Consider the following 14,229-nt stretch of genomic DNA (forward strand, 5'->3'; position numbering starts at 1 on the left):
GGGACAAGAGTATGAAATGCCGTAAAGGGGGTTGCTGTAAGCCTTCTTTAAAAATCGATAATTAGTCAAATATTTTATTTTCTGCAGTGAGCTCTCATTTTTTATTGTCATAAATCTGTTTAAAAGAGCTTTCAATTACGTGTACAAAAAAAGGAGAGAAATATATATTTAAAGGTTTTATGTAATACAAGTGACGTAACTTTGTCTACCGAAAAAAAAGGTCGAAGTTGCTACATTATTTCCTTATAGTGTATATACTTTTAATAAAAATGAAACAAAACCAGTCGCTATCGGACAAAACATCTGGTAATATGCTAGTTATATCATCATTGCAATATTTTTTAACAGATTTTATTAACTATTGCAACAGCAATCTTTAAGTCCCGTGTGTCCGTCGTAAAAAGTCTCCCCGTACTTTGATTCAGTGTTATCATATTTTCTTGGGATCATGGAGTCCATTCAATATATTATAGAATTCCGCGTAAGCGTATGAGTTAGGCATTGTACCTAATTTAAAGAATATTTAAAAAATGGAATAAAAAAGTAAATATTGTCATATATGATGTCATTGCATGATACAACAACTTTTATTTTCAATGTTCTGTCATCAGTAATGGAATAATGTTCAAAAGATCATCAGCAACAAATAGTCCTACCTGTGTAAAGGAAAGGTAACTGTGTAGCTAAATATTGGTTACTTAAGACAGTACTAGTTATCTCCCTTATCAATTTGCATATAAAGTGTCAGAATTGACCCTAAATTGACCTATGGTCTGTTTCATGTAGCAATCAAAGAAAACACTGATGTTCTTAAATATTTATTTAATTCTGTTTGTATGAAATATAATGATTTATATAAGGTTTTATGAAAATAGTACAGGTATGTTAATGAAAGTGATAAGTATATGGTACTGCACTTTGTTGACAGTAAAAAATATGAATTATACAAAAATGGAAATTTTCATGAGATAAAGAACATAGCTACAAAAATAAGCCAACCAATTTCTAAGAAAAGGCAACTTCATAGTAACAGAGAAAATCAAAAAGTACTGGAAAAGAGGTCAAATGTTGCCTTATAGTACTACTTCTTACTGTTTGAATAATGCCAGTTCAAATCAAAATACAACATTTTTGGAAACTTTTATGAAAGTTTTATGGAGGCTGCTGAAGACCAGTAGCCTGTAATGTGATATAAAATCTGAAATACAAACCGTTTGACTAGTACAGTGGTGACATCACACTTCAGTGTTTCTAAAGTAACCATGCCACTATCAAAGTTGACAGGGAACTTAAGGAAATTAACCTGCAAAGTTTCGTGAAGACTAATCAATAGTATATTGTCCAGACAAACAAATCAGGACAGGCACACCATTTGGACAACTAAGTCTTCATTTCCGTGAACTGGCACAACAAAAAGTAATGACAATTCAAAATACTGAAAACATACTCATGACAAGTACAAAAGGGCCAACATTTCTGAGTCATAGAACTTTCTGATCTTATGATGCTTAATGAAGTAACATGTTACACAAAATATTGCTATGGTAAGAAAAGGGCAATAATTATGAAAAAGCCAAATGCAGTTATGGAACTAGTGCATTTAATGTCAAATTATTACAGTTTGCAATTGTAAGACGTTTGTTACATTTTTCATTAACAAAGTGGAAGGTGCTTTAGGTATTTTTATGACAAAACATGTCTCCCACCTATGTATTCCTTTAGCTGTGGCGGCTATTTTGTGCAGCAAAATGGAAAGTGTCGCTGATATTCAAAAATATACTTGGTACTGATCACTCCTGTGAAGTTTCATCAAAATCTGTTAAGTAGTTTTAACCTGTGAGAGCCGACAAGATTTTTCTATTTTTAGCTCTGGCTGCAATTTAGTGCATCAAAACGAAACATGCAAGCGATATGCACAACACTATGCTTGGTACTGATCAGTCCTGTGAAGTTTCATCAAAATCTGGCCAGCAGCTTGTCCTCTTAAAGCCAGACAGGCTTAATGCGGATAGACGAGAAGGCAAAATTAATACCTCTCTCCACCTTTAGATGAGACATAATTCCGAGATAAAACCTTACATACAACACTTTACAAAATCAGGATGCTAAAAAATGGATGTGCAATACCTCTACCTATTCTGCAGTGAAATGAAAAAGGACAAAACACAATTAATATGGAGGAGTTATGGGCCATGACACATACGATAAACAAATGTTTTAAGACTGAAGAAAATAAATTGATTAGTTCAAAAATTTACATTAATGTTTCAGTTCAATATAAACTTTGTCATACTAAAATGATATTGCAGTTATAATGACCAATCACTTTTTAGATTTATGAAAGAAAAAAAAACAATTTATGCCAACCTTAAACTTACAACTTTAAAAGCAAAAATTATCAAACGTTTTACTGTGGTATTGCATGAAATTAAATTTTGTCACCATACAAATCATTAATGATTTTAATAATACTGATCACTATGGTCTTAAGTTTGATTTGTGAACATACTGTGCTATAAACTGAGACAAAACAGTACTGATACACTACAAGACACAGTATTTTGAACATTATAACAGCGTAATGTTTACATATTCTCAAAGTTTCTGAATCACATTTACATGCACCGCTGGACAGGACTTGCTGCTCTCTACATGTGTGTCCTACAATAACAGCAAATATGTAACAAAGTTGATTCAGAAGGCTCCTCTATACTAAACTGTGCAAGCTTCAGACACTGATCTTGAACAATAGCTGAACGGTGACACAGAAGATTTCACAGGTATATCTGAAGAATGAAATGCATATTGTAGTAACTCTGTATTCGAGATGTCTGCAGCTCTTTAATATTCAAAATATGTATATTTCTGAATATAAGGTAGAATAAAAGTGTTACTGGATTAATAAAACTTCAACATATTTTATGCATAAGACCCATTTTAGTAGAATATATGAAGAGGCCAATAGTGACCCTAAGTCACTCAATTGACCTTACTATTTGACCTAAAATATATGTATGACACACTTCTTATTTTGGAATATTATGATGACAGGCTATATTTTATTCTATATCTTAAATACTTTGAAAATAACACACCTTATACTTGACATTTCATAATTTATATGTTACATTCACCTTTTTAAGCTAATAACAATAGAATTGTGTTTACCTTTTTAATTAATTTCAGGAGAAAAATGTAAGATATTTGGAAAGTTACATTCATAAGTCTGTAATTATTTGGTACTGTATAATTTCTTTTTGTAAGTGTAAAGTTTATATATCATACTTGACCCTTGGTCTCATGTGAAATAAACTTTACACAAACCTCTAGAAGTGATATATACCAAATCAATAACTGAATTACATTATAACTCTTTGAATATTGTAAACAATTACCTGAAGGTATCAATATCTGTGTTTAATTAAGTCATACAGGTCAACACTGGCATTCTCATCATATGAATCCACAGAACATTTCACACTGAAATAAAGAAACAGCTTCCTAGTACAAATTTTGTACTTCAATTACTGAAATTTACAGATTTTACATTAAATTAGGACTCTAATCCATTGAAAACATCAAGTGACAGATATCAAGAAAACATTGCATTAAAAAGATATTTAAACAAAATGGTTAATGCTATAGTGTATTTAAAAGCTTTGAAACATGGTTAGTGGCTGACAGTAGTAGTTCTTTTATCTCTGTACCATATGAAAGGCTAAGAGTTAAGAAGTCTGAATAGATATCTTTACCTAAGTCAAAATTTCTTGATTCAAAATGGTTGGCTGTACCATCCTTCATGAAACTTCATAAAATCATTTTAATGACATTTACAATGTGTATCTGTTAAATGTTTAGAGGAATGTAATTTTAATAACTGGCATTATATTACCCTTGACATGTTAAACTTGTTAAAGAGTATCATTTGTACATCATTGTACCATCAGACCATCATTCACTTCTGGCAACCTGACTAGACATGTTGGACACCCTGAAATATATAAATGATAAAATCTGTGAACAGTTAACAATCATCATGCAAAAACCATAACACCATCTTTATAAAATCACCTTAACACCTTGATCTTAAAAAATATTATTATTTCAAATTATTATTGTCCATTAAGGTATAATGTATCCCATCCATAATCATTACATGACTCCTTATATAATTTACCAGTTCATAGTTTGGAATGGCTTCCAGTCTAAATCCAGAAGTTGAAGAAAAACAAATTATGAAAGTTTATTTATGGTGTCATTTAAAAGAATGACCTGCCTGTTAATTGTCAACTGTTTGCTCTTTTTAATATTGATAGGCAATTGCATTTTATCAAATGTTGTCTAATATACATATCAACTGTCAGGAGGACGGACGTTTTGGCCACGGACGTTTTGGCCCGGACGTTTCGGCCTAGGATCTTTTGGCCTAGGACGTTTTGGCCAAGAAAATTTTTGAGGTAGGATGTTTTGGCCAAAAAGAAATTATTTCCATAATATGCAAATTATGATCTGGACATTAATATGTTATCATATGTTACAGTATAATTGATCATTCTTTTTAAAAATGTAATTGTGAACAAAATTTATTTTCATAACTCTTTTGGTTTGTTGTAAATGGCAAATATTTTCACATACACAGACACATACAATGTGTATATGTTTATATGTATACATATAGAAAGATTATAAAAAATAAAAATAAAATACCATGAGTATGTTTTATTATCAGTTTTATTTGTTCACTTATCCTATAACATTCTTTAGAATAATCTCCAGACCATATTTTGCATGATATGGAACCACAACTTATTTTTGGCCAAAACGTCCTACCCCCAAAAAATGCCTGGCCAAAACATCCTAGGCCGAAAGATCCTAGGCCGAAACGTCCGGGCCAAAACGTCCGCTGGCCAAAACGTCCTACATTCCAACTGTCAATAGTTTACAAGACTTGAAGTGTTAATTAGATGTCACTGACTTGTTTACTGTCAACATCATAAAGAGAGATAAAACTACATGTAAATTGTAAAACATTGTATGAGATACCCTTCCATCCTGTATAAATTGCCTTTAAAAAGAAATTACATAGTAGTATCGCACTGTTTTGACTGCCCCTGCTCTATCTAACTTTTCAAGCTTCTGCAGCCACTTTAATGTGTCATCTGTTCGCTTGTACTTCTTTCTGAAATGAGGTAATTATAATATAATATTTCAATAACATATAATAATAAATATATTATATTATTCTTTTCCTACAATTTGCAACAGTTTATTTTGAAAATTCATTTTATCTCAATTACATTCTGTTCTGACTACAGCTAAAATACATAGAACAGACTATAAGCTATTATAAGGTCAAAGGTCACTCTAAAAGGAAAAATCGGTAAACTTAGGCCCAGTTAATCACAGATGCTTTCAATAAGCTGTCATTTCACACATTAATTTGCCATAGGATTATGTATCTACAAACAAAAAACAAGAAAAAACAAACTAATAGAAAGAACATTTTTGGGCAATTTAAAAAGCGACAATGAAAGTGAAAGTAGAAAGTCAATATTTTCTTATCGACTTTTCTTTCATAATTTCCACTTAAAGCGTAACAGTTTACTTTCATACTGTATTGAATAATCCATAAACATTATACTTACCGTTTAAATGCATGAAAAATCCTCATGGTACCCGTAAACTTATAATTTGTTGATAACCTCTCAGTTTTCGGCCGTTTTCATGTGAAAATACGAAACCGGTGTTAACATAAATGTTCTACTTCCGGCGGTATTCGATTGCGTAAATCGGCTCTAGTACTATGCCTATATGAGTTGTTATACTTTCCATTACCTCTCATGAACAGACTCTATAAAACCGAGTCTGCTATTATTTTGTTTGGTTGCATTATGCTTCTAAAGGATTGTTTTTAGAGATTTTAATTACTATCACAACAGCAATCCTTAAGTGCCATGTAGCGGCCGTAAAATGTCTCCCCGTACTTGGATTCAGTGTTGTTATATTTTCGTATCCTTTGAGATCACTGAGTCCATTCAAAGGATAATAGAATTCTGCTTAAACCGGTGCTAGGGGCGTGAGAAGTGTTGCACTTCCCATTACCTCTCATGAACAGACTCTATGAAACCGAGTCTGCTACTATTTTACTTGGTTGCATTCTGTGCTTCCAAAGGATCTTTTTACAGATTTTTTTATATGTGTACAAAGTTACTTATATTTTGCAAACCACAAAAGCTATGTACACTTATAAATATGCAACCCGTATAATATAAGTTGTAGAAAGATACTATGTGACTATGCGTAAGCTAAGAAATTTTGTCCAAAATCGGACTATATAGAAAACATACCAAATAGTCGAGTACTTTATATAATTTAGATATCTTTTAATTAAAAGGTATACACTCTAACATATTTGTTCGCTATCAGGACAGAACTCTAATAGCTAGTGTATGTATTACTACGTCATTAATATCGTTGGCGTATTGCTTGACCTATATATTGAAACTATACAATCGCTAAAATAGAATTTATAGTGCTCGATTTACTGCTGCATGTTTTACTGTTACATCAGTGATATGAAATACACCGGATCATCGTTCTAGAATTATTCTTTCATAAGATTTCCAATTAATTGTAACGGTTCAAATGCTTGTATTTTCTTCAAATTATTGTTATTATTATTATACCTAACTTATATAGCACTCTTTTCATACAAAATATGTACGTTTAAAAGTGCTTTACAAAAGCATAAAGAACACATACATACACATACATACATGAAAAATATATTGGTAAAAGATTAAAATGAATAGTAATTAAAACAAGACCATCCATAAATTATGTTCAACGTTAAAGTACTTTACGTGACCAATCCCTTTCTAAACACGAAACAAACCTTTCATGGCTTTTGGTTTATTTTGGTACGTGGCATTCCCTGTTTGATATTTGTCTTTCTTTTTAACGCCATTTTCAACAGTATTTCAGATTTTGTTATTTATTTATAACATATTTGAATGTGCTATTTATTTATGTGATAATGTGAATGTGAATGAGATTATATCCATTTGAGGGAATCATTTTAGGAATACTCACAGGTAATTCCAGTCTGAAAAACATTCATTTTAAACGAATTTCTTATATCAATGTACTTTGTTTTAAAGACGAATCGGTGAGCTAGCAAAATTGACAATGTCTAAATTAAAATGCTCAGCATTATTTACATGAAATCGGCCGTCGCGTTTAGCCCATTTAGGTCTTTGAATTGTACAATTCATTCAGTCTATGTTCTGCTAAGCAGTAAATTGATATACATTTCTGTAAATGCAAGATAGATTGGTTTAATGACGCAACTCAATGAAACTAATAACAATTAAAGTGATTCGCTTCAGATTTAAAGTAAAATTATCTGTTCTCCCGAGGTTCCGTGTTTTATTATTGAATACATTATTTCAGACTGTCCTATGTTTTCCATTAAATGTTTTCATAATTGTTTATAAATATAATATGAAGTGTGTATTTCTTCATATAAATGCGACAGCAAAGTGCATATGCGCAGCTATACAAATAACCTCATATATTTTGACTAAGATAGCAAATGTTACGTTTTGTCCACGATCTTAGCCTAGCCTTAAAAAGTGAATAATGAACAGGAAAATCTCAGATTTTGTCAAATTAAAAATAAGATATAGACGTTAAACATTTCGATTTGACAAATGCGTCTAGCTGGTTATTTAGATCTCAAAACTATAAATGGAGAGGTTCAAAAAATTCTACCAACAGGCAGAGCGAAAACTCTCTGCTACAAATAAACAGAGTACAAGTTATATTACGCCATGCGCTCTCCCCACCTGTAACAAATGTAGACAAGTTACTCGAGAACATCAGGTCAAAACTATTAGGTTAGATAATCGCCGCTATACAACTGATTTATTGTAGAAAAACGATATTCAACCAAGAATGCAAAGGAACTGGCATCTGCCAAAGCTGTATAATTAATAAAGAACAGATTGACGTGAATCTCATTATTTAACGACATGCTATATATCAATATTGTTTACAACTCTATATTTATATGACATTAACTGAGTAGAGGAAATACTAGTTAATTAAATCGGCGGAACCATATATTTTATAAAAAAGGCAGCATATAATTAAGATCCCACTACACAAGTATGTAATTATTGAGCTGTCTATCGAGCGTTTCAATCTTATGTTGTCACAATAACCATGTGGTCATTTTATGATTTCACAGCTGTCACTTTGTTTGGTTGTAGGTCAATTGACAATATTGTATTAGTGTATACTAATTTGAAAATTACTTAACCTTTACCCTGCTAAATTTCTAAAATGGATTGGTCCATCATTCAATTTGGGCAGTACCATTTATTATTCGAAGGGGTATTCATTGCATTTTTACTGACTGAATAGCGAACAGTGCAGACCATGATCAGGCATGTGCAGGCTGATCTTGGTCTGCACTGGTCGCAAGCGCAAAACCAATTGCCGCCAGCAGGCTAAAGGTTAAGGCTTACAACTCGTCGCACGGTCATCATTTAAAGATACTCTAGTTGGGCTAACCTTAACAGGTGCCTTGCCTAGACATTTGTGCAAACGTAATGACCAAGGGTTGTATTCTCAGTTCCGCGCAAAACCTTACATAAAAGGTCAGTCAGTAGGAAAACTCGCACAGTGATATTAAGTTTTAGTTTTAAAAGAGCAACTATCCTTTTCACTTGGGAAATATTTTATCTCCTCTATGAAAAATGAAATAATGCTAATGACCAAATGAAATAATAATATATTACTAAGAACGACATTGTCAACACCCTATAAAGGGTAAACTTTACCGCATCCGCGAATATTATATGATCATATTTTATTTCGGCCCTCATCACGATGCATATGATTGTTATTTATTGAAATACATATTACACAAAAGCACAAGTATATTTATATAATATTGCAACTTTATGTAATGGTTAATTATACAGCAAATATACTGTGAACCGATTTCTTTAGTATCTTATGTACATGTCATTTCTCCTTAGGCTTTAATTTATTGATAACTCAATGTTTACTGGCCTTGTTTTCCAGACATCCTGTATGTCAGTAAGTTATTTATATTCTATGGTGTTCCAGAATATTCTATAACAATACTGATGAATAGGGTGTAACAATTATTTTTTAAGTCTGAATTAGTCTTGGTTTTTCCAGAATCTTCTTTTTTGATTCTTGGTGATACATAAACGTTCTGGAACCTTCTATGATGCTTTAAATAGGAATTTGTCTGAGGTTAGGGAAGAACCTATAGTAAGATCTTATTGAAAAACTTTCCTGTATTTCTTAATAACAAAATATTACAAGTTGGGACATTTAACAGTTGAAGGATTTACATTATCATTATGAATTTAAAGAAAGGATTTATATTCTTTGAATGTACTAAATTCAGTTTGGACTGTGTGAAATAGAAAGTGACTTCTTAAAAAAACATTTTTGTAGTTTTGACTACTTTTAATACCTACATATATTGTGAAATATTATGGAATTTTTACTGATTGGATTTAAATTTGACCAGGACAGAACTTGGATTATTATTTCATATTAGATTGGATTTTATGGCTAGTTAACATTTTGAAGGTACATGTATTTGAATTGTTACTTTTCGTAAGGTTATCAGCGGTCAGTTTCGTTTATTATCCTACTGGTCGACATAAGTGAGACTGGAAGAGCTATGATTAATGGCTAACATCGTAGTTTTAACAGTACTAACAATAACTTCCAAGCCAAGTTAAATGTCACATATCCAGTCATAAAGTAAATTAGCTCCTGCGTCAATTAAAACAACCAGCAGCAGTAATACACATTTGTGACAGGAATCATGATTCTGATGTAGATCATTTGTTCTACAACCGTAATTTCATTTTCAACAATCTAGCCAGATTTAAATTCATAATTAGATTGAATAATCCATGCCGATAACACAGTGCATATACATTACATATAGCGCGGCATATCATTTAGAAAGAGCCTCTCAAGCTTAAGTGAGTTGTGTTAGCTGGTTCCCAGCTTGGCAATAGCTTATTGCAAAGATAGCAATGTAACAGACTTCGGTTTACTTCCATGTTTCAAAGAAAAGTGAAGTCGCCGAGACGAGACGGAATAGATAACACGTTATTATCTCTTCAACCAAGGGGTCACTGTTCCATTACTCATCAATCTTGTTACAAAACAAACATGTTGCCATGATGTTGGTATAATTTTAAAGTTATAAATAATTACCAACGCTTGCATGGTTTAATTCTAATTCTTACCATTGCTTCGTACCAACATTCCCAATTTGATACATGCATTTATATGAATTTAATGTTAAAGACAACGCATAACAGTTTTCATTAAGTCAAAATATGATAAACTGAAGTCATTTACATGTTACTCGGCGTATATTTTGCTTCTATATGCAAAACGTATTTTACACTGATCCTAGCTGTGAATCTTATATGTACTTAAAACTATTTAGTATGGAGGGGTGCTATGTATGTGACGTATTGCATTCCTTAATCGCATTCTTGTCGTAAACGCCTTCCATAGTACTGTGTTTTTCTGGCATTGAATAATGCTTGTTACAACAAAAACGACGTTTGCGACCTAATTAGTTCAAGCTTTGATGTTTATAAAGTTTAATTAACGCAAATGATTTTTATTAAATTTTGCACCAGTAATGTGAAGTGAGCAATGTCTAGTCAATCTATTGTGCCAGATGTTATGCAGACATTACGTAGCATCGCGTTTATGTACATGAATTCGACATGCACACCGTCCTAAATATGAAATATCAGAGCACTGTGTATATGGTTAACTGAACAAGCATCCGTCTATTTCAAACTTTAGAAAGACACTAAAGAGTCACAATAATCATCAATGAAATGCAATAAAAGGTGTTCAACTTGAACCTGAACACTTTACAAACATGCCCATATCTTGAATGAACGCTTTTTCCTTGAGATTCGGCACAATAATAAATCATTCTGAAACGCTATGACAAAGACGGAAACACAGTTTATTAGTATTAGGTAGTTCCATATCACGGAAGGATTTTCATAGTGCACATATGTTTAATATATCTGCAGTCGTTTCTTCAAGATTACCTACATACCGTAGGCTATATGGATGCATAGAGAGACTACGAAGTCCATTCCTCGGGTGACATTAAATTGATTTATGTTGTTTAAAGGTACTAGCCAAATGTCTGTTCGGTGTATGATAAGATACGATCTATTGATGAAATACGAAATATAAAGCAAAATCATCTAGAAACAGACTAGAAATGTTTTTTATCTAAAATGTTCTAAAAACAAAGTTGAAATGCGATTTGAATCTTTTTTTTTTGTATAGCATTTACAGTTCACATTAGTTCATTTGTTGACAATATGATTCTCAGTTTTTTTGCCTTGAAACGACGCTTTTCTAAAGCAATAACTCCTAAGGCAAATCTCGTCAAGATGTGTCATGATCACTGTCACGTTTTCTGACATTATACAAATGTATTACCCTTAGGTGATGGAACATAGTCTAAACAGAATTATGTGCACGACTTCCGGTAAGTTGCCCTTTGTTTGTTGATTTGTGCAGTGTTAAGCTGATAAACCCTCTATTTTATTCAGCCTGGCACGAATATGGTTAAACTGTTCTAGAGTAACACCTTAACTGACAGAAATCTGTTTTTTTATGTCATTTGAGATAATAAAAGAAAAACAAAGTACCAAATAACAGTAGGTATTGCTTTTAAAGGTTGCTTAATGGAACGTTTCTTGATTTGCATGCTGATGATACTACTTCTGTCACCCAGTATTATGACAAATATGTGGCAATCAGTTTAAAGAAATGTTAAATCCGAGCTAATTTTCCACTTTCGTTTTTCGCGTCGGTATTACGATAGGATTTTTGTATAAAAACAAAGAATAAGACCGAAGTTTTTGAATAATTTCACGGAGGCTTTACTATGCAAGCAAATTTTAGAATGAGATGCAGTTCACTGGACCTGAAGACATAACATCATGATCGATCTGGATAACATCTCTAGCTCTTTAAATGTCAAGCGCTCGAGAAAATATATTATGTGTTTTGTGTAATGTCTAGCGTTAAAGATAATTTAAATCTAAAACAAGAGGTCATTGGTATCCTAGGTAGATCACAATTTTTTCTAACCTCAAACAGGTATAAAATGAGAGCAAGACTATCTGTGCTTTTTAGCGATGCCATTGAAACTGAATGTTATGTGCCTTAGAAAGTTAAATATATAACGATTATCATTCTATTTGAAAGAGCCATTGAAAGGGACCATTTTTATGCGTATGAGTATGTCAGATAGATGTAAATTTATACTCAGTGTTAAAGGCCAAAGCCAAATCCTGTCACTGTTTATTACAAAGAATGTAAACTACAGCTATCACCAAAGGTGATTTATACCCCAGACGCCCCTTTGAAAGGAAAATTAAAATGTGATTATGACATTTGACCTTCATGTGTACCCATGACCTTGGACCTAGTGACTTGACTTTTGTACAAAACAAGTCATCTTGATCAGGTTAACAATTAATGATAATTTTATGAAAATCCTTCTAATGGTTAAGAAGTCATTGAACTGACACAACAATTAAGCTATTTAATCATTGACCTTTTGATGTGACCTTGGCACTGGGCCTTATGATCTGGGTTTTGCACTTTCCTTGTCATATGGATGAGGTTAAAAATTAATGCTAATTTTGTTAAAAAAATTTTGAATGGTTAAGAAGATGTGGAGCGAACGCAGATTTAAGCTATTTCATCTTTGACCTCTAAGTGTGACCTTGACGTTGAACTTAGTGACCTGGTTCATATGTCTGCACGTTGTCTTGAAAAAGCAAAATTTTATGTTAGCTTTATAAAAATCTTTTTAGCAATTTTGACAATACGGAGTTGTTACGAAGTTAAGCTATTTGACCATTGAACTTTAAGTGTACAATTACTAGTCAGGTATTTTCATTTTCACATGGCAAAGAACGCTTAATTTTGACCGTGCATACGTCTCATACTACAAAGCAGTACCCAAACGCAAATATAACCATTTAATGCTTTCACAGATTTATGAATGTGCTTACAGTTGCTGTATGATACATAAATAACTGATATGTATAGCTGTTGTGCTCTGCATTTTAATAATATCTGATAACTCTTGTGATAATGGGCATTCACGTGTTTTATTTGTGTATTGAATGCAGTACGGTGTATGTTTTGTAAGCTGATGAACTTTAATATGTCAATATATTAATAATGATTAACCCCGCGTTTTTTCGTTTATTAAATAATACGAAAAATCCTGATAAAATGATGTCATGTAGAATAATTTGTTCGATGCTGCTTTGACAAGATAATTATGATATTCGAGTTTAAAAGGAAAGTTCTTGCACAAACAATTTTGGAATGCTTTCATATTACTGGTCCTTTTGCCAGGCAGATATGTTAAACAGCATGAATGGGGCTTTTGTTCTCAGTAACTTTAAAAACGTTTAAACTAATTCTTTAGGAGACTTTCACGAACGTCATGCGGATTTGCCCACAAGATATTCTGTCTTGTTTTTCTTATTTTGATCTTATCTTTTATAACGTGACTTCTTTTGTAAATTGCAGGGGCATAATTTGTGCTTTACGACCAGTCTACACCATATTTTGCTGGGATAAAGTCAAAATTTGACAGAACTAGAACTTTAGTAAAAGCACATGATTGTTTCCAAGCGTAATTTAAAGAGAAAGGTGAATTGGTATGCAATATTCAGCCATGTAACAGGGACATCTTGTGATACAAGTTAATGCTTTTATTTGGAATACAGAAAAGGAAATGAACAAAAATCGTACAAAAAATGTATGTAATTATAATAAATCAATAACAAATAATCAACAGGTATTTGTAAAATTTATATGCCCCATATAAAGGCCCCTCAAAGTAGACTTGTATACTAAGGTACCAAGTATGCTGTAGCCTGACTTTTTGTTTTCATTCAACAAGGAAATGCTTACACACATGCTTTAATAACGGATTACAGGGATCGTCCCGCCAAAAAGTGGTTGGAGGGAGACGTTTTGCAAATGGAATGAAAAATTAATCTTTTTTAAACAAGGAATTACTATACGTAAAAGTAGATTCCTTTAATAGACACACCAAGATTTGATAAAGAGTTTATGCCAAATTGCTTG

At 32.2% G+C, this 14,229-nt stretch overlaps 2 long non-coding RNA genes across 2 annotated transcripts; one reads left to right on the top strand and one right to left on the bottom strand.

Moving 5' to 3' along the window:
• Positions 1-670: 670 nt before the first annotated feature.
• Positions 671-5,769, bottom strand: LOC123565587 (uncharacterized). Its single transcript, XR_008372204.1, has 5 exons — positions 5,646-5,769; positions 5,083-5,179; positions 3,893-3,991; positions 3,396-3,480; positions 671-2,786 (listed from the first exon to the last, which is right to left on the bottom strand). It is a non-coding gene; the product is annotated as an uncharacterized LOC123565587 (long non-coding RNA).
• Positions 5,770-9,071: 3,302 nt separating this feature from the next.
• Positions 9,072-13,933, top strand: LOC123565978 (uncharacterized). Its single transcript, XR_006689306.2, has 2 exons — positions 9,072-9,636; positions 13,666-13,933. It is a non-coding gene; the product is annotated as an uncharacterized LOC123565978 (long non-coding RNA).
• Positions 13,934-14,229: the final 296 nt, after the last annotated feature.

Source organism: Mercenaria mercenaria, chromosome 8 (genome assembly GCF_021730395.1).
Source record: "Mercenaria mercenaria strain notata chromosome 8, MADL_Memer_1, whole genome shotgun sequence".
Taxonomy (NCBI): domain Eukaryota; kingdom Metazoa; phylum Mollusca; class Bivalvia; order Venerida; family Veneridae; genus Mercenaria; species Mercenaria mercenaria.